Source organism: Coffea arabica, chromosome 11e, assembly GCF_036785885.1.
Source record: "Coffea arabica cultivar ET-39 chromosome 11e, Coffea Arabica ET-39 HiFi, whole genome shotgun sequence".
NCBI classification, from domain to species: Eukaryota; Viridiplantae; Streptophyta; class Magnoliopsida; order Gentianales; family Rubiaceae; genus Coffea; species Coffea arabica.
Genome location: NC_092331.1, coordinates 39,379,240 through 39,399,159, shown reverse-complemented (window position 1 = coordinate 39,399,159; position 19,920 = coordinate 39,379,240). Strand labels below are relative to the sequence as shown.

Genomic DNA, 19,920 nt, shown 5'->3' with positions numbered 1-19,920 from the left:
TTTTAAGCGTCAATTCAAGCATTTTCCTCTTATCCTTTTATTTATTTACTTTATATTTTTTTTTGTTATTGATTTGCACCCTGTTTTTTTCCCTCATCCCGCAACTCTAAATTATCATGAAATCAATCCTTCACGCTTGCAGTTAGGGGTGGCAATTCGGGTCCAAATCAGGTTGGCGGGTCGGGTTCGGGTCAACAGACCCGCCAGAAAATCTGTTGACCCGAACCCCGACCCGCCAACCCGTGACGGGTCAGGTATGCTGACCCGAAACCGAAAATTTCAGGTTTACGGGGCGGCGGGTCGACCCGAAATGACCCGAAACTTAATTTTAATTTATTAATTTATCACTGTAATTTCTAATAAAATCAATTTCTCACAAAACTAATTACATAATCAAGTAATAAAAATTTAAATAAATGATTCCAAATCAAATCTAAAATAAATTAAACACCGTAAAAGTGTTTTATCCCAAGCAAAATATAAAATAAATTAAAACAATACAAAAGTGAAAAATAATATAATATATTATTTGTCCAAGTATAATAAATTCAACTTCACACAAATTAAATAAATTCGTTTAGGATTAAGTAATTAATGCCTTTGAAAAAAAGAATAACTTAGTTTAGTTAGATAAAATTATTTTTATGTTTATTAAATTATTTTTAATTCGTAAACGGGTCATATCGGGTCATATCAGGTCACCACGGGTTGACCCGAAATCGACCGGTTTTCTTTTCGGGTTCATCGGGTCCAACCCGATTCTGACCCGAATTCCCGAAACCTCAACCCAAACCCATTAATTTCGTGTTAGGTTCGTGTCGTGTTTTCAGGTCGTGTCGAAAATTGCCACCCCTAGTTGCGGTGATACATTTGCGCCGACAAATTTGAGCGACGATCCGGGCTTTGATCGAGCCGTACCGTTCCTGATTTGTCTCGCGCCTTCAGATCCTCCTTCACGCTTCGACAAGAAGCAAAATATTAAGCAATCGTTCCGACGGAGCTAAATTACTACAGGATAAAGAACGAATAGGAAATTTGGATTTCGAAACAAAAAAGAGAGGGGTGCAACACGAGGACTTCCCAGGGGGTCACCCATCCTAGTACTACTCTCGCCCAAGCACGCTTAACTTCGGAGTTCTGATGGGATCCGGTGCATTAGTGCTGGTATGATCGCACCCGCCATGTTCCTTTCGCTTTATTCTTTTAAACTACCCCGTCCTGCGAAGCAGTGTGGCTTTTCTAGACCGAAATTCATTTTAAGCGTCAATTCAAGCATTTTCCTCTTATCCTTTTATTTATTTACTTTATATTTTTTTTTGTTATTGATTTGCACCCTGTTTTTTTCCCTCATCCCGCAACTCTAAATTATCATGAAATCAATCCTTCACGCTTGCAGTTAGGGGTGGCAATTCGGGTCCAAATCAGGTTGGCGGGTCGGGTTCGGGTCAACAGACCCGCCAGAAAATCTGTTGACCCGAACCCCGACCCGCCAACCCGTGACGGGTCAGGTATGCTGACCCGAACCCGAAAATTTCAGGTTTACGGGGCGGCGGGTCGACCCGAAATGACCCGAAACTTAATTTTAATTTATTAATTTATCACTGTAATTTCTAATAAAATCAATTTCTCACAAAACTAATTACATAATCAAGTAATAAAAATTTAAATAAATGATTCCAAATCAAATCTAAAATAAATTAAACACCGTAAAAGTGTTTTATCCCAAGCAAAATATAAAATAAATTAAAACAATACAAAAGTGAAAAATAATATAATATATTATTTGTCCAAGTATAATAATTTCAACTTCACACAAATTAAATAAATTCGTTTAGGATTAAGTAATTAATGCCTTTGAAAAAAAGAATAACTTAGTTTAGTTAGATAAAATTATTTTTATGTTTATTAAATTATTTTTAATTCGTAAACGGGTCATATCAGGTCACCACGGGTTGACCCGAAATCGACCGGTTTTCTTTTCGGGTTCATCGGGTCCAACCCGATTCTGACCCGAATTCCCGAAACCTCAACCCAAACCCATTAATTTCGTGTTAGGTTCGTGTCGTGTTTTCAGGTCGTGTCGAAAATTGCCACCCCTAGTTGCGGTGATACATTTGCGCCGACAAATTTGAGCGACGATCCGGGCTTTGATCGAGCCGTACCGTTCCTGATTTGTCTCGCGCCTTCGGATCCTCCTTCACGCTTCGACAAGAAGCAAAATATTAAGCAATCGTTCCGACGGAGCTAAATTACTACAGGATAAAGAACGAATAGGAAATTTGGATTTCGAAACAAAAAAGAGAGGGGTGCAACACGAGGACTTCCCAGGGGGTCACCCATCCTAGTACTACTCTCGCCCAAGCACGCTTAACTTCGGAGTTCTGATGGGATCCGGTGCATTAGTGCTGGTATGATCGCACCCGCCATGTTCCTTTCGCGTTATTCTTTTAAACTACCCCGTCCTGCGAAGCAGTGTGGCTTTTCTAGACCGAAATTCATTTTAAGCGTCAATTCAAGCATTTTCCTCTTATCCTTTTATTTATTTACTTTATATTTTTTTTTGTTATTGATTTGCACCCTGTTTTTTTCCCTCATCCCGCAACTCTAAATTATCATGAAATCAATCCTTCACGCTTGCAGTTAGGGGTGGCAATTCGGGTCCAAATCAGGTTGGCGGGTCGGGTTCGGGTCAACAGACCCGCCAGAAAATCTGTTGACCCGAACCCCGACCCGCCAACCCGTGACGGGTCAGGTATGCTGACCCGAACCCGAAAATTTCAGGTTTACGGGGCGGCGGGTCGACCCGAAATGACCCGAAACTTAATTTTAATTTATTAATTTATCACTGTAATTTCTAATAAAATCAATTTCTCACAAAACTAATTACATAATCAAGTAATAAAAATTTAAATAAATGATTCCAAATCAAATCTAAAATAAATTAAACACCGTAAAAGTGTTTTATCCCAAGCAAAATATAAAATAAATTAAAACAATACAAAAGTGAAAAATAATATAATATATTATTTGTCCAAGTATAATAATTTCAACTTCACACAAATTAAATAAATTCGTTTAGGATTAAGTAATTAATGCCTTTGAAAAAAAGAATAACTTAGTTTAGTTAGATAAAATTATTTTTATGTTTATTAAATTATTTTTAATTCGTAAACGGGTCATATCAGGTCACCACGGGTTGACCCGAAATCGACCGGTTTTCTTTTCGGGTTCATCGGGTCCAACCCGATTCTGACCCGAATTCCCGAAACCTCAACCCAAACCCATTAATTTCGTGTTAGGTTCGTGTCGTGTTTTCAGGTCGTGTCGAAAATTGCCACCCCTAGTTGCGGTGATACATTTGCGCCGACAAATTTGAGCGACGATCCGGGCTTTGATCGAGCCGTACCGTTCCTGATTTGTCTCGCGCCTTCAGATCCTCCTTCACGCTTCGACAAGAAGCAAAATATTAAGCAATCGTTCCGACGGAGCTAAATTACTACAGGATAAAGAACGAATAGGAAATTTGGATTTCGAAACAAAAAAGAGAGGGGTGCAACACGAGGACTTCCCAGGGGGTCACCCATCCTAGTACTACTCTCGCCCAAGCACGCTTAACTTCGGAGTTCTGATGGGATCCGGTGCATTAGTGCTGGTATGATCGCACCCGCCATGTTCCTTTCGCTTTATTCTTTTAAACTACCCCGTCCTGCGAAGCAGTGTGGCTTTTCTAGACCGAAATTCATTTTAAGCGTCAATTCAAGCATTTTCCTCTTATCCTTTTATTTATTTACTTTATATTTTTTTTTGTTATTGATTTGCACCCTGTTTTTTTCCCTCATCCCGCAACTCTAAATTATCATGAAATCAATCCTTCACGCTTGCAGTTAGGGGTGGCAATTCGGGTCCAAATCAGGTTGGCGGGTCGGGTTCGGGTCAACAGACCCGCCAGAAAATCTGTTGACCCGAACCCCGACCCGCCAACCCGTGACGGGTCAGGTATGCTGACCCGAACCCGAAAATTTCAGGTTTACGGGGCGGCGGGTCGACCCGAAATGACCCGAAACTTAATTTTAATTTATTAATTTATCACTGTAATTTCTAATAAAATCAATTTCTCACAAAACTAATTACATAATCAAGTAATAAAAATTTAAATAAATGATTCCAAATCAAATCTAAAATAAATTAAACACCGTAAAAGTGTTTTATCCCAAGCAAAATATAAAATAAATTAAAACAATACAAAAGTGAAAAATAATATAATATATTATTTGTCCAAGTATAATAATTTCAACTTCACACAAATTAAATAAATTCGTTTAGGATTAAGTAATTAATGCCTTTGAAAAAAAGAATAACTTAGTTTAGTTAGATAAAATTATTTTTATGTTTATTAAATTATTTTTAATTCGTAAACGGGTCATATCAGGTCACCACGGGTTGACCCGAAATCGACCGGTTTTCTTTTCGGGTTCATCGGGTCCAACCCGATTCTGACCCGAATTCCCGAAACCTCAACCCAAACCCATTAATTTCGTGTTAGGTTCGTGTCGTGTTTTCAGGTCGTGTCGAAAATTGCCACCCCTAGTTGCGGTGATACATTTGCGCCGACAAATTTGAGCGACGATCCGGGCTTTGATCGAGCCGTACCGTTCCTGATTTGTCTCGCGCCTTCGGATCCTCCTTCACGCTTCGACAAGAAGCAAAATATTAAGCAATCGTTCCGACGGAGCTAAATTACTACAGGATAAAGAACGAATAGGAAATTTGGATTTCGAAACAAAAAAGAGAGGGGTGCAACACGAGGACTTCCCAGGGGGTCACCCATCCTAGTACTACTCTCGCCCAAGCACGCTTAACTTCGGAGTTCTGATGGGATCCGGTGCATTAGTGCTGGTATGATCGCACCCGCCATGTTCCTTTCGCGTTATTCTTTTAAACTACCCCGTCCTGCGAAGCAGTGTGGCTTTTCTAGACCGAAATTCATTTTAAGCGTCAATTCAAGCATTTTCCTCTTATCCTTTTATTTATTTACTTTATATTTTTTTTTGTTATTGATTTGCACCCTGTTTTTTTCCCTCATCCCGCAACTCTAAATTATCATGAAATCAATCCTTCACGCTTGCAGTTAGGGGTGGCAATTCGGGTCCAAATCAGGTTGGCGTGTCGGGTTCGGGTCAACAGACCCGCCAGAAAATCTGTTGACCCGAACCCCGACCCGCCAACCCGTGACGGGTCAGGTATGCTGACCCGAACCCGAAAATTTCAGGTTTACGGGGCGGCGGGTCGACCCGAAATGACCCGAAACTTAATTTTAATTTATTAATTTATCACTGTAATTTCTAATAAAATCAATTTCTCACAAAACTAATTACATAATCAAGTAATAAAAATTTAAATAAATGATTCCAAATCAAATCTAAAATAAATTAAACACCGTAAAAGTGTTTTATCCCAAGCAAAATATAAAATAAATTAAAACAATACAAAAGTGAAAAATAATATAATATATTATTTGTCCAAGTATAATAATTTCAACTTCACACAAATTAAATAAATTCGTTTAGGATTAAGTAATTAATGCCTTTGAAAAAAAGAATAACTTAGTTTAGTTAGATAAAATTATTTTTATGTTTATTAAATTATTTTTAATTCGTAAACGGGTCATATCAGGTCACCACGGGTTGACCCGAAATCGACCGGTTTTCTTTTCGGGTTCATCGGGTCCAACCCGATTCTGACCCGAATTCCCGAAACCTCAACCCAAACCCATTAATTTCGTGTTAGGTTCGTGTCGTGTTTTCAGGTCGTGTCGAAAATTGCCACCCCTAGTTGCGGTGATACATTTGCGCCGACAAATTTGAGCGACGATCCGGGCTTTGATCGAGCCGTACCGTTCCTGATTTGTCTCGCGCCTTCAGATCCTCCTTCACGCTTCGACAAGAAGCAAAATATTAAGCAATCGTTCCGACGGAGCTAAATTACTACAGGATAAAGAACGAATAGGAAATTTGGATTTCGAAACAAAAAAGAGAGGGGTGCAACACGAGGACTTCCCAGGGGGTCACCCATCCTAGTACTACTCTCGCCCAAGCACGCTTAACTTCGGAGTTCTGATGGGATCCGGTGCATTAGTGCTGGTATGATCGCACCCGCCATGTTCCTTTCGCGTTATTCTTTTAAACTACCCCGTCCTGCGAAGCAGTGTGGCTTTTCTAGACCGAAATTCATTTTAAGCGTCAATTCAAGCATTTTCCTCTTATCCTTTTATTTATTTACTTTATATTTTTTTTTGTTATTGATTTGCACCCTGTTTTTTTCCCTCATCCCGCAACTCTAAATTATCATGAAATCAATCCTTCACGCTTGCAGTTAGGGGTGGCAATTCGGGTCCAAATCAGGTTGGCGGGTCGGGTTCGGGTCAACAGACCCGCCAGAAAATCTGTTGACCCGAACCCCGACCCGCCAACCCGTGACGGGTCAGGTATGCTGACCCGAACCCGAAAATTTCAGGTTTACGGGGCGGCGGGTCGACCCGAAATGACCCGAAACTTAATTTTAATTTATTAATTTATCACTGTAATTTCTAATAAAATCAATTTCTCACAAAACTAATTACATAATCAAGTAATAAAAATTTAAATAAATGATTCCAAATCAAATCTAAAATAAATTAAACACCGTAAAAGTGTTTTATCCCAAGCAAAATATAAAATAAATTAAAACAATACAAAAGTGAAAAATAATATAATATATTATTTGTCCAAGTATAATAATTTCAACTTCACACAAATTAAATAAATTCGTTTAGGATTAAGTAATTAATGCCTTTGAAAAAAAGAATAACTTAGTTTAGTTAGATAAAATTATTTTTATGTTTATTAAATTATTTTTAATTCGTAAACGGGTCATATCAGGTCACCACGGGTTGACCCGAAATCGACCGGTTTTCTTTTCGGGTTCATCGGGTCCAACCCGATTCTGACCCGAATTCCCGAAACCTCAACCCAAACCCATTAATTTCGTGTTAGGTTCGTGTCGTGTTTTCAGGTCGTGTCGAAAATTGCCACCCCTAGTTGCGGTGATACATTTGCGCCGACAAATTTGAGCGACGATCCGGGCTTTGATCGAGCCGTACCGTTCCTGATTTGTCTCGCGCCTTCAGATCCTCCTTCACGCTTCGACAAGAAGCAAAATATTAAGCAATCGTTCCGACGGAGCTAAATTACTACAGGATAAAGAACGAATAGGAAATTTGGATTTCGAAACAAAAAAGAGAGGGGTGCAACACGAGGACTTCCCAGGGGGTCACCCATCCTAGTACTACTCTCGCCCAAGCACGCTTAACTTCGGAGTTCTGATGGGATCCGGTGCATTAGTGCTGGTATGATCGCACCCGCCATGTTCCTTTCGCTTTATTCTTTTAAACTACCCCGTCCTGCGAAGCAGTGTGGCTTTTCTAGACCGAAATTCATTTTAAGCGTCAATTCAAGCATTTTCCTCTTATCCTTTTATTTATTTACTTTATATTTTTTTTTGTTATTGATTTGCACCCTGTTTTTTTCCCTCATCCCGCAACTCTAAATTATCATGAAATCAATCCTTCACGCTTGCAGTTAGGGGTGGCAATTCGGGTCCAAATCAGGTTGGCGGGTCGGGTTCGGGTCAACAGACCCGCCAGAAAATCTGTTGACCCGAACCCCGACCCGCCAACCCGTGACGGGTCAGGTATGCTGACCCGAACCCGAAAATTTCAGGTTTACGGGGCGGCGGGTCGACCCGAAATGACCCGAAACTTAATTTTAATTTATTAATTTATCACTGTAATTTCTAATAAAATCAATTTCTCACAAAACTAATTACATAATCAAGTAATAAAAATTTAAATAAATGATTCCAAATCAAATCTAAAATAAATTAAACACCGTAAAAGTGTTTTATCCCAAGCAAAATATAAAATAAATTAAAACAATACAAAAGTGAAAAATAATATAATATATTATTTGTCCAAGTATAATAATTTCAACTTCACACAAATTAAATAAATTCGTTTAGGATTAAGTAATTAATGCCTTTGAAAAAAAGAATAACTTAGTTTAGTTAGATAAAATTATTTTTATGTTTATTAAATTATTTTTAATTCGTAAACGGGTCATATCAGGTCACCACGGGTTGACCCGAAATCGACCGGTTTTCTTTTCGGGTTCATCGGGTCCAACCCGATTCTGACCCGAATTCCCGAAACCTCAACCCAAACCCATTAATTTCGTGTTAGGTTCGTGTCGTGTTTTCAGGTCGTGTCGAAAATTGCCACCCCTAGTTGCGGTGATACATTTGCGCCGACAAATTTGAGCGACGATCCGGGCTTTGATCGAGCCGTACCGTTCCTGATTTGTCTCGCGCCTTCGGATCCTCCTTCACGCTTCGACAAGAAGCAAAATATTAAGCAATCGTTCCGACGGAGCTAAATTACTACAGGATAAAGAACGAATAGGAAATTTGGATTTCGAAACAAAAAAGAGAGGGGTGCAACACGAGGACTTCCCAGGGGGTCACCCATCCTAGTACTACTCTCGCCCAAGCACGCTTAACTTCGGAGTTCTGATGGGATCCGGTGCATTAGTGCTGGTATGATCGCACCCGCCATGTTCCTTTCGCGTTATTCTTTTAAACTACCCCGTCCTGCGAAGCAGTGTGGCTTTTCTAGACCGAAATTCATTTTAAGCGTCAATTCAAGCATTTTCCTCTTATCCTTTTATTTATTTACTTTATATTTTTTTTTGTTATTGATTTGCACCCTGTTTTTTTCCCTCATCCCGCAACTCTAAATTATCATGAAATCAATCCTTCACGCTTGCAGTTAGGGGTGGCAATTCGGGTCCAAATCAGGTTGGCGTGTCGGGTTCGGGTCAACAGACCCGCCAGAAAATCTGTTGACCCGAACCCCGACCCGCCAACCCGTGACGGGTCAGGTATGCTGACCCGAACCCGAAAATTTCAGGTTTACGGGGCGGCGGGTCGACCCGAAATGACCCGAAACTTAATTTTAATTTATTAATTTATCACTGTAATTTCTAATAAAATCAATTTCTCACAAAACTAATTACATAATCAAGTAATAAAAATTTAAATAAATGATTCCAAATCAAATCTAAAATAAATTAAACACCGTAAAAGTGTTTTATCCCAAGCAAAATATAAAATAAATTAAAACAATACAAAAGTGAAAAATAATATAATATATTATTTGTCCAAGTATAATAATTTCAACTTCACACAAATTAAATAAATTCGTTTAGGATTAAGTAATTAATGCCTTTGAAAAAAAGAATAACTTAGTTTAGTTAGATAAAATTATTTTTATGTTTATTAAATTATTTTTAATTCGTAAACGGGTCATATCAGGTCACCACGGGTTGACCCGAAATCGACCGGTTTTCTTTTCGGGTTCATCGGGTCCAACCCGATTCTGACCCGAATTCCCGAAACCTCAACCCAAACCCATTAATTTCGTGTTAGGTTCGTGTCGTGTTTTCAGGTCGTGTCGAAAATTGCCACCCCTAGTTGCGGTGATACATTTGCGCCGACAAATTTGAGCGACGATCCGGGCTTTGATCGAGCCGTACCGTTCCTGATTTGTCTCGCGCCTTCAGATCCTCCTTCACGCTTCGACAAGAAGCAAAATATTAAGCAATCGTTCCGACGGAGCTAAATTACTACAGGATAAAGAACGAATAGGAAATTTGGATTTCGAAACAAAAAAGAGAGGGGTGCAACACGAGGACTTCCCAGGGGGTCACCCATCCTAGTACTACTCTCGCCCAAGCACGCTTAACTTCGGAGTTCTGATGGGATCCGGTGCATTAGTGCTGGTATGATCGCACCCGCCATGTTCCTTTCGCTTTATTCTTTTAAACTACCCCGTCCTGCGAAGCAGTGTGGCTTTTCTAGACCGAAATTCATTTTAAGCGTCAATTCAAGCATTTTCCTCTTATCCTTTTATTTATTTACTTTATATTTTTTTTTGTTATTGATTTGCACCCTGTTTTTTTCCCTCATCCCGCAACTCTAAATTATCATGAAATCAATCCTTCACGCTTGCAGTTAGGGGTGGCAATTCGGGTCCAAATCAGGTTGGCGGGTCGGGTTCGGGTCAACAGACCCGCCAGAAAATCTGTTGACCCGAACCCCGACCCGCCAACCCGTGACGGGTCAGGTATGCTGACCCGAACCCGAAAATTTCAGGTTTACGGGGCGGCGGGTCGACCCGAAATGACCCGAAACTTAATTTTAATTTATTAATTTATCACTGTAATTTCTAATAAAATCAATTTCTCACAAAACTAATTACATAATCAAGTAATAAAAATTTAAATAAATGATTCCAAATCAAATCTAAAATAAATTAAACACCGTAAAAGTGTTTTATCCCAAGCAAAATATAAAATAAATTAAAACAATACAAAAGTGAAAAATAATATAATATATTATTTGTCCAAGTATAATAATTTCAACTTCACACAAATTAAATAAATTCGTTTAGGATTAAGTAATTAATGCCTTTGAAAAAAAGAATAACTTAGTTTAGTTAGATAAAATTATTTTTATGTTTATTAAATTATTTTTAATTCGTAAACGGGTCATATCAGGTCACCACGGGTTGACCCGAAATCGACCGGTTTTCTTTTCGGGTTCATTGGGTCCAACCCGAATTCCCGAAACCTCAACCCAAACCCATTAATTTCGTGTTAGGTTCGTGTCGTGTTTTCAGGTCGTGTCGAAAATTGCCACCCCTAGTTGCGGTGATACATTTGCGCCGACAAATTTGAGCGACGATCCGGGCTTTGATCGAGCCGTACCGTTCCTGATTTGTCTCGCGCCTTCAGATCCTCCTTCACGCTTCGACAAGAAGCAAAATATTAAGCAATCGTTCCGACGGAGCTAAATTACTACAGGATAAAGAACGAATAGGAAATTTGGATTTCGAAACAAAAAAGAGAGGGGTGCAACACGAGGACTTCCCAGGGGGTCACCCATCCTAGTACTACTCTCGCCCAAGCACGCTTAACTTCGGAGTTCTGATGGGATCCGGTGCATTAGTGCTGGTATGATCGCACCCGCCATGTTCCTTTCGCTTTATTCTTTTAAACTACCCCGTCCTGCGAAGCAGTGTGGCTTTTCTAGACCGAAATTCATTTTAAGCGTCAATTCAAGCATTTTCCTCTTATCCTTTTATTTATTTACTTTATATTTTTTTTTGTTATTGATTTGCACCCTGTTTTTTTCCCTCATCCCGCAACTCTAAATTATCATGAAATCAATCTTTCACGCTTGCAGTTAGGGGTGGCAATTCGGGTCCAAATCAGGTTGGCGGGTCGGGTTCGGGTCAACAGACCCGCCAGAAAATCTGTTGACCCGAACCCCGACCCGCCAACCCGTGACGGGTCAGGTATGCTGACCCGAACCCGAAAATTTCAGGTTTACGGGGCGGCGGGTCGACCCGAAATGACCCGAAACTTAATTTTAATTTATTAATTTATCACTGTAATTTCTAATAAAATCAATTTCTCACAAAACTAATTACATAATCAAGTAATAAAAATTTAAATAAATGATTCCAAATCAAATCTAAAATAAATTAAACACCGTAAAAGTGTTTTATCCCAAGCAAAATATAAAATAAATTAAAACAATACAAAAGTGAAAAATAATATAATATATTATTTGTCCAAGTATAATAATTTCAACTTCACACAAATTAAATAAATTCGTTTAGGATTAAGTAATTAATGCCTTTGAAAAAAAGAATAACTTAGTTTAGTTAGATAAAATTATTTTTATGTTTATTAAATTATTTTTAATTCGTAAACGGGTCATATCGGGTCATATCAGGTCACCACGGGTTGACCCGAAATCGACCGGTTTTCTTTTCGGGTTCATCGGGTCCAACCCGATTCTGACCCGAATTCCCGAAACCTCAACCCAAACCCATTAATTTCGTGTTAGGTTCGTGTCGTGTTTTCAGGTCGTGTCGAAAATTGCCACCCCTAGTTGCGGTGATACATTTGCGCCGACAAATTTGAGCGACGATCCGGGCTTTGATCGAGCCGTACCGTTCCTGATTTGTCTCGCGCCTTCAGATCCTCCTTCACGCTTCGACAAGAAGCAAAATATTAAGCAATCGTTCCGACGGAGCTAAATTACTACAGGATAAAGAACGAATAGGAAATTTGGATTTCGAAACAAAAAAGAGAGGGGTGCAACACGAGGACTTCCCAGGGGGTCACCCATCCTAGTACTACTCTCGCCCAAGCACGCTTAACTTCGGAGTTCTGATGGGATCCGGTGCATTAGTGCTGGTATGATCGCACCCGCCATGTTCCTTTCGCTTTATTCTTTTAAACTACCCCGTCCTGCGAAGCAGTGTGGCTTTTCTAGACCGAAATTCATTTTAAGCGTCAATTCAAGCATTTTCCTCTTATCCTTTTATTTATTTACTTTATATTTTTTTTTGTTATTGATTTGCACCCTGTTTTTTTCCCTCATCCCGCAACTCTAAATTATCATGAAATCAATCCTACACGCTTGCAGTTAGGGGTGGCAATTCGGGTCCAAATCAGGTTGGCGGGTCGGGTTCGGGTCAACAGACCCGCCAGAAAATCTGTTGACCCGAACCCCGACCCGCCAACCCGTGACGGGTCAGGTATGCTGACCCGAAACCGAAAATTTCAGGTTTACGGGGCGGCGGGTCGACCCGAAATGACCCGAAACTTAATTTTAATTTATTAATTTATCACTGTAATTTCTAATAAAATCAATTTCTCACAAAACTAATTACATAATCAAGTAATAAAAATTTAAATAAATGATTCCAAATCAAATCTAAAATAAATTAAACACCGTAAAAGTGTTTTATCCCAAGCAAAATATAAAATAAATTAAAACAATACAAAAGTGAAAAATAATATAATATATTATTTGTCCAAGTATAATAATTTCAACTTCACACAAATTAAATAAATTCGTTTAGGATTAAGTAATTAATGCCTTTGAAAAAAAGAATAACTTAGTTTAGTTAGATAAAATTATTTTTATGTTTATTAAATTATTTTTAATTCGTAAACGGGTCATATCGGGTCATATCAGGTCACCACGGGTTGACCCGAAATCGACCGGTTTTCTTTTCGGGTTCATCGGGTCCAACCCGATTCTGACCCGAATTCCCGAAACCTCAACCCAAACCCATTAATTTCGTGTTAGGTTCGTGTCGTGTTTTCAGGTCGTGTCGAAAATTGCCACCCCTAGTTGCGGTGATACATTTGCGCCGACAAATTTGAGCGACGATCCGGGCTTTGATCGAGCCGTACCGTTCCTGATTTGTCTCGCGCCTTCAGATCCTCCTTCACGCTTCGACAAGAAGCAAAATATTAAGCAATCGTTCCGACGGAGCTAAATTACTACAGGATAAAGAACGAATAGGAAATTTGGATTTCGAAACAAAAAAGAAAGGGGTGCAACACGAGGACTTCCCAGGGGGTCACCCATCCTAGTACTACTCTCGCCCAAGCACGCTTAACTTCGGAGTTCTGATGGGATCCGGTGCATTAATGCTGGTATGATCGCACCCGCCATGTTCCTTTCGCTTTATTCTTTTAAACTACCCCGTCCTGCGAAGCAGTGTGGCTTTTCTAGACCGAAATTCATTTTAAGCGTCAATTCAAGCATTTTCCTCTTATCCTTTTATTTATTTACTTTATATTTTTTTTTGTTATTGATTTGCACCCTGTTTTTTTCCCTCATCCCGCAACTCTAAATTATCATGAAATCAATCCTTCACGCTTGCAGTTAGGGGTGGCAATTCGGGTCCAAATCAGGTTGGCGGGTCGGGTTCGGGTCAACAGACCCGCCAGAAAATCTGTTGACCCGAACCCCGACCCGCCAACCCGTGACGGGTCAGGTATGCTGACCCGAACCCGAAAATTTCAGGTTTACGGGGCGGCGGGTCGACCCGAAATGACCCGAAACTTAATTTTAATTTATTAATTTATCACTGTAATTTCTAATAAAATCAATTTCTCACAAAACTAATTACATAATCAAGTAATAAAAATTTAAATAAATGATTCCAAATCAAATCTAAAATAAATTAAACACCGTAAAAGTGTTTTATCCCAAGCAAAATATAAAATAAATTAAAACAATACAAAAGTGAAAAATAATATAATATATTATTTGTCCAAGTATAATAATTTCAACTTCACACAAATTAAATAAATTCGTTTAGGATTAAGTAATTAATGCCTTTGAAAAAAAGAATAACTTAGTTTAGTTAGATAAAATTATTTTTATGTTTATTAAATTATTTTTAATTCGTAAACGGGTCATATCAGGTCACCACGGGTTGACCCGAAATCGACCGGTTTTCTTTTCGGGTTCATCGGGTCCAACCCGATTCTGACCCGAATTCCCGAAACCTCAACCCAAACCCATTAATTTCGTGTTAGGTTCGTGTCGTGTTTTCAGGTCGTGTCGAAAATTGCCACCCCTAGTTGCGGTGATACATTTGCGCCGACAAATTTGAGCGACGATCCGGGCTTTGATCGAGCCGTACCGTTCCTGATTTGTCTCGCGCCTTCGGATCCTCCTTCACGCTTCGACAAGAAGCAAAATATTAAGCAATCGTTCCGACGGAGCTAAATTACTACAGGATAAAGAACGAATAGGAAATTTGGATTTCGAAACAAAAAAGAGAGGGGTGCAACACGAGGACTTCCCAGGGGGTCACCCATCCTAGTACTACTCTCGCCCAAGCACGCTTAACTTCGGAGTTCTGATGGGATCCGGTGCATTAGTGCTGGTATGATCGCACCCGCCATGTTCCTTTCGCGTTATTCTTTTAAACTACCCCGTCCTGCGAAGCAGTGTGGCTTTTCTAGACCGAAATTCATTTTAAGCGTCAATTCAAGCATTTTCCTCTTATCCTTTTATTTATTTACTTTATATTTTTTTTTGTTATTGATTTGCACCCTGTTTTTTTCCCTCATCCCGCAACTCTAAATTATCATGAAATCAATCCTTCACGCTTGCAGTTAGGGGTGGCAATTCGGGTCCAAATCAGGTTGGCGGGTCGGGTTCGGGTCAACAGACCCGCCAGAAAATCTGTTGACCCGAACCCCGACCCGCCAACCCGTGACGGGTCAGGTATGCTGACCCGAACCCGAAAATTTCAGGTTTACGGGGCGGCGGGTCGACCCGAAATGACCCGAAACTTAATTTTAATTTATTAATTTATCACTGTAATTTCTAATAAAATCAATTTCTCACAAAACTAATTACATAATCAAGTAATAAAAATTTAAATAAATGATTCCAAATCAAATCTAAAATAAATTAAACACCGTAAAAGTGTTTTATCCCAAGCAAAATATAAAATAAATTAAAACAATACAAAAGTGAAAAATAATATAATATATTATTTGTCCAAGTATAATAATTTCAACTTCACACAAATTAAATAAATTCGTTTAGGATTAAGTAATTAATGCCTTTGAAAAAAAGAATAACTTAGTTTAGTTAGATAAAATTATTTTTATGTTTATTAAATTATTTTTAATTCGTAAACGGGTCATATCGGGTCATATCAGGTCACCACGGGTTGGCCCGAAATCGACCGGTTTTCTTTTCGGGTTCATCGGGTCCAACCCGATTCTGACCCGAATTCCCGAAACCTCAACCCAAACCCATTAATTTCGTGTTAGGTTCGTGTCGTGTCGAAAATTGCCACCCCTAGTTGCGGTGATACATTTGCGCCGACAAATTTGAGCGACGATCCGGGCTTTGATCGAGCCGTACCGTTCCTGATTTGTCTCGCGCCTTCAGATCCTCCTTCACGCTTTGACAAGAAGCAAAATATTAAGCAATCGTTCCGACGGAGCTAAATTACTACAGGATAAAGAACGAATAGGAAATTTGGATTTCGAAACAAAAAAGAAAGGGGTGCAACACGAGGACTTCCCAGGGGGTCACCCATCCTAGTACTACTCTCGCCCAAGCACGCTTAACTTCGGAGTTCTGATGGGATCCGGTGCATTAATGCTGGTATGATCGCACCCGCCATGTTCCTTTCGCTTTATTCTTTTAAACTACCCCGTCCTGCGAAGCAGTGTGGCTTTTCTAGACCGAAATTCATTTTAAGCGTCAATTCAAGCATTTTCCTCTTATCCTTTTATTTATTTACTTTATATTTTTTTTTGTTATTGATTTGCACCCTGTTTTTTTCCCTCATCCCGCAACTCTAAATTATCATGAAATCAATCCTTCACGCTTGCAGTTAGGGGTGGCAATTCGGGTCCAAATCAGGTTGGCGGGTCGGGTTCGGGTCAACAGACCCGCCAGAAAATCTGTTGACCCGAACCCCGACCCGCCAACCCGTGACGGGTCAGGTATGCTGACCCGAACCCGAAAATTTCAGGTTTACGGGGCGGCGGGTCGACCCGAAATGACCCGAAACTTAATTTTAATTTATTAATTTATCACTGTAATTTCTAATAAAATCAATTTCTCACAAAACTAATTACATAATCAAGTAATAAAAATTTAAATAAATGATTCCAAATCAAATCTAAAATAAATTAAACACCGTAAAAGTGTTTTATCCCAAGCAAAATATAAAATAAATTAAAACAATACAAAAGTGAAAAATAATATAATATATTATTTGTCCAAGTATAATAATTTCAACTTCACACAAATTAAATAAATTCGTTTAGGATTAAGTAATTAATGCCTTTGAAAAAAAGAATAACTTAGTTTAGTTAGATAAAATTATTTTTATGTTTATTAAATTATTTTTAATTCGTAAACGGGTCATATCAGGTCACCACGGGTTGACCCGAAATCGACCGGTTTTCTTTTCGGGTTCATTGGGTCCAACCCGAATTCCCGAAACCTCAACCCAAACCCATTAATTTCGTGTTAGGTTCGTGTCGTGTTTTCAGGTCGTGTCGAAAATTGCCACCCCTAGTTGCGGTGATACATTTGCGCCGACAAATTTGAGCGACGATCCGGGCTTTGATCGAGCCGTACCGTTCCTGATTTGTCTCGCGCCTTCAGATCCTCCTTCACGCTTCGACAAGAAGCAAAATATTAAGCAATCGTTCCGACGGAGCTAAATTACTACAGGATAAAGAACGAATAGGAAATTTGGATTTCGAAACAAAAAAGAGAGGGGTGCAACACGAGGACTTCCCAGGGGGTCACCCATCCTAGTACTACTCTCGCCCAAGCACGCTTAACTTCGGAGTTCTGATGGGATCCGGTGCATTAGTGCTGGTATGATCGCACCCGCCATGTTCCTTTCGCTTTATTCTTTTAAACTACCCCGTCCTGCGAAGCAGTGTGGCTTTTCTAGACCGAAATTCATTTTAAGCGTCAATTCAAGCATTTTCCTCTTATCCTTTTATTTATTTACTTTATATTTTTTTTTGTTATTGATTTGCACCCTGTTTTTTTCCCTCATCCCGCAACTCTAAATTATCATGAAATCAATCCTTCACGCTTGCAGTTAGGGGTGGCAATTCGGGTCCAAATCAGGTTGGCGGGTCGGGTTCGGGTCAACAGACCCGCCAGAAAATCTGTTGACCCGAACCCCGACCCGCCAACCCGTGACGGGTCAGGTATGCTGACCCGAACCCGAAAATTTCAGGTTTACGGGGCGGCGGGTCGACCCGAAATGACCCGAAACTTAATTTTAATTTATTAATTTATCACTGTAATTTCTAATAAAATCAATTTCTCACAAAACTAATTACATAATCAAGTAATAAAAATTTAAATAAATGATTCCAAATCAAATCTAAAATAAATTAAACACCGTAAAAGTGTTTTATCCCAAGCAAAATATAAAATAAATTAAAACAATACAAAAGTGAAAAATAATATAATATATTATTTGTCCAAGTATAATAATTTCAACTTCACACAAATTAAATAAATTCGTTTAGGATTAAGTAATTAATGCCTTTGAAAAAAAGAATAACTTAGTTTAGTTAGATAAAATTATTTTTATGTTTATTAAATTATTTTTAATTCGTAAACGGGTCATATCGGGTCATATCAGGTCACCACGGGTTGACCCGAAATCGACCGGTTTTCTTTTCGGGTTCATCGGGTCCAACCCGATTCTGACCCGAATTCCCGAAACCTCAACCCAAACCCATTAATTTCGTGTTAGGTTCGTGTCGTGTTTTCAGGTCGTGTCGAAAATTGCCACCCCTAGTTGCGGTGATACATTTGCGCCGACAAATTTGAGCGACGATCCGGGCTTTGATCGAGCCGTACCGTTCCTGATTTGTCTCGCGCCTTCAGATCCTCCTTCACGCTTCGACAAGAAGCAAAATATTAAGCAATCGTTCCGACGGAGCTAAATTACTACAGGATAAAGAACGAATAGGAAATTTGGATTTCGAAACAAAAAAGAGAGGGGTGCAACACGAGGACTTCCCAGGGGGTCACCCATCCTAGTACTACTCTCGCCCAAGCACGCTTAACTTCGGAGTTCTGATGGGATCCGGTGCATTAGTGCTGGTATGATCGCACCCGCCATGTTCCTTTCGCTTTATTCTTTTAAACTACCCCGTCCTGCGAAGCAGTGTGGCTTTTCTAGACCGAAATTCATTTTAAGCGTCAATTCAAGCATTTTCCTCTTATCCTTTTATTTATTTACTTTATATTTTTTTTTGTTATTGATTTGCACCCTGTTTTTTTCCCTCATCCCGCAACTCTAAATTATCATGAAATCAATCCTTCACGCTTGCAGTTAGGGGTGGCAATTCGGGTCCAAATCAGGTTGGCGGGTCGGGTTCGGGTCAACAGACCCGCCAGAAAATCTGTTGACCCGAACCCCGACCCGCCAACCCGTGACGGGTCAGGTATGCTGACCCGAAACCGAAAATTTCAGGTTTACGGGGCGGCGGGTCGACCCGAAATGACCCGAAACTTAATTTTAATTTATTAATTTATCACTGTAATTTCTAATAAAATCAATTTCTCACAAAACTAATTACATAATCAAGTAATAAAAATTTAAATAAATGATTCCAAATCAAATCTAAAATAAATTAAACACCGTAAAAGTGTTTTATCCCAAGCAAAATATAAAATAAATTAAAACAATACAAAAGTGAAAAATAATATAATATATTATTTGTCCAAGTATAATAATTTCAACTTCACACAAATTAAATAAATTCGTTTAGGATTAAGTAATTAATGCCTTTGAAAAAAAGAATAACTTAGTTTAGTTAGATAAAATTATTTTTATGTTTATTAAATTATTTTTAATTCGTAAACGGGTCATATCGGGTCATATCAGGTCACCACGGGTTGACCCGAAATCGACCGGTTTTCTTTTCGGGTTCATCGGGTCCAACCCGATTCTGACCCGAATTCCCGAAACCTCAACCCAAACCCATTAATTTCGTGTTAGGTTCGTGTCGTGTTTTCAGGTCGTGTCGAAAATTGCCACCCCTAGTTGCGGTGATACATTTGCGCCGACAAATTTGAGCGACGATCCGGGCTTTGATCGAGCCGTACCGTTCCTGATTTGTCTCGCGCCTTCAGATCCTCCTTCACGCTTCGACAAGAAGCAAAATATTAAGCAATCGTTCCGACGGAGCTAAATTACTACAGGATAAAGAACGAATAGGAAATTTGGATTTCGAAACAAAAAAGAAAGGGGTGCAACACGAGGACTTCCCAGGGGGTCACCCATCCTAGTACTACTCTCGCCCAAGCACGCTTAACTTCGGAGTTCTGATGGGATCCGGTGCATTAATGCTGGTATGATCGCACCCGCCATGTTCCTTTCGCTTTATTCTTTTAAACTACCCCGTCCTGCGAAGCAGTGTGGCTTTTCTAGAC

The 19,920-nt window shown here is 39.4% G+C and overlaps 16 non-coding genes across 16 annotated transcripts; all 16 read right to left on the bottom strand.

Annotated features, from left to right (window-relative positions):
* Positions 1–1,059: 1,059 nt before the first annotated feature.
* Positions 1,060–1,178, bottom strand: LOC140023791 (5S ribosomal RNA). Its single transcript, XR_011827757.1, has one exon. It is a non-coding gene; the product is annotated as a 5S ribosomal RNA (ribosomal RNA).
* A 1,125-nt stretch (positions 1,179–2,303) lies between these two features.
* On the bottom strand, positions 2,304–2,422 carry LOC140023780 (5S ribosomal RNA). Its single transcript, XR_011827746.1, has one exon. It is a non-coding gene; the product is annotated as a 5S ribosomal RNA (ribosomal RNA).
* A 1,125-nt stretch (positions 2,423–3,547) lies between these two features.
* Positions 3,548–3,666, bottom strand: LOC140023768 (5S ribosomal RNA). Its single transcript, XR_011827734.1, has one exon. It is a non-coding gene; the product is annotated as a 5S ribosomal RNA (ribosomal RNA).
* Positions 3,667–4,791: 1,125 nt separating this feature from the next.
* On the bottom strand, positions 4,792–4,910 carry LOC140023757 (5S ribosomal RNA). Its single transcript, XR_011827723.1, has one exon. It is a non-coding gene; the product is annotated as a 5S ribosomal RNA (ribosomal RNA).
* A 1,125-nt stretch (positions 4,911–6,035) lies between these two features.
* Positions 6,036–6,154, bottom strand: LOC140023745 (5S ribosomal RNA). Its single transcript, XR_011827712.1, has one exon. It is a non-coding gene; the product is annotated as a 5S ribosomal RNA (ribosomal RNA).
* Positions 6,155–7,279: 1,125 nt separating this feature from the next.
* On the bottom strand, positions 7,280–7,398 carry LOC140023734 (5S ribosomal RNA). The gene has a single exon (XR_011827701.1). It is a non-coding gene; the product is annotated as a 5S ribosomal RNA (ribosomal RNA).
* A 1,125-nt stretch (positions 7,399–8,523) lies between these two features.
* LOC140023723 (5S ribosomal RNA) lies at positions 8,524–8,642 on the bottom strand. Its single transcript, XR_011827690.1, has one exon. It is a non-coding gene; the product is annotated as a 5S ribosomal RNA (ribosomal RNA).
* Positions 8,643–9,767: 1,125 nt separating this feature from the next.
* Positions 9,768–9,886, bottom strand: LOC140023711 (5S ribosomal RNA). Its single transcript, XR_011827679.1, has one exon. It is a non-coding gene; the product is annotated as a 5S ribosomal RNA (ribosomal RNA).
* A 1,114-nt stretch (positions 9,887–11,000) lies between these two features.
* LOC140023700 (5S ribosomal RNA) lies at positions 11,001–11,119 on the bottom strand. The gene has a single exon (XR_011827668.1). It is a non-coding gene; the product is annotated as a 5S ribosomal RNA (ribosomal RNA).
* Positions 11,120–12,254: 1,135 nt separating this feature from the next.
* LOC140023689 (5S ribosomal RNA) lies at positions 12,255–12,373 on the bottom strand. The gene has a single exon (XR_011827657.1). It is a non-coding gene; the product is annotated as a 5S ribosomal RNA (ribosomal RNA).
* A 1,135-nt stretch (positions 12,374–13,508) lies between these two features.
* LOC140030248 (5S ribosomal RNA) lies at positions 13,509–13,627 on the bottom strand. The gene has a single exon (XR_011834163.1). It is a non-coding gene; the product is annotated as a 5S ribosomal RNA (ribosomal RNA).
* Positions 13,628–14,752: 1,125 nt separating this feature from the next.
* LOC140023677 (5S ribosomal RNA) lies at positions 14,753–14,871 on the bottom strand. Its single transcript, XR_011827646.1, has one exon. It is a non-coding gene; the product is annotated as a 5S ribosomal RNA (ribosomal RNA).
* Positions 14,872–15,993: 1,122 nt separating this feature from the next.
* On the bottom strand, positions 15,994–16,112 carry LOC140030246 (5S ribosomal RNA). Its single transcript, XR_011834161.1, has one exon. It is a non-coding gene; the product is annotated as a 5S ribosomal RNA (ribosomal RNA).
* A 1,114-nt stretch (positions 16,113–17,226) lies between these two features.
* LOC140023666 (5S ribosomal RNA) lies at positions 17,227–17,345 on the bottom strand. Its single transcript, XR_011827635.1, has one exon. It is a non-coding gene; the product is annotated as a 5S ribosomal RNA (ribosomal RNA).
* Positions 17,346–18,480: 1,135 nt separating this feature from the next.
* On the bottom strand, positions 18,481–18,599 carry LOC140023654 (5S ribosomal RNA). Its single transcript, XR_011827623.1, has one exon. It is a non-coding gene; the product is annotated as a 5S ribosomal RNA (ribosomal RNA).
* A 1,135-nt stretch (positions 18,600–19,734) lies between these two features.
* Positions 19,735–19,853, bottom strand: LOC140030245 (5S ribosomal RNA). Its single transcript, XR_011834160.1, has one exon. It is a non-coding gene; the product is annotated as a 5S ribosomal RNA (ribosomal RNA).
* Between the last annotated feature and the right edge of the window lie 67 nt (positions 19,854–19,920).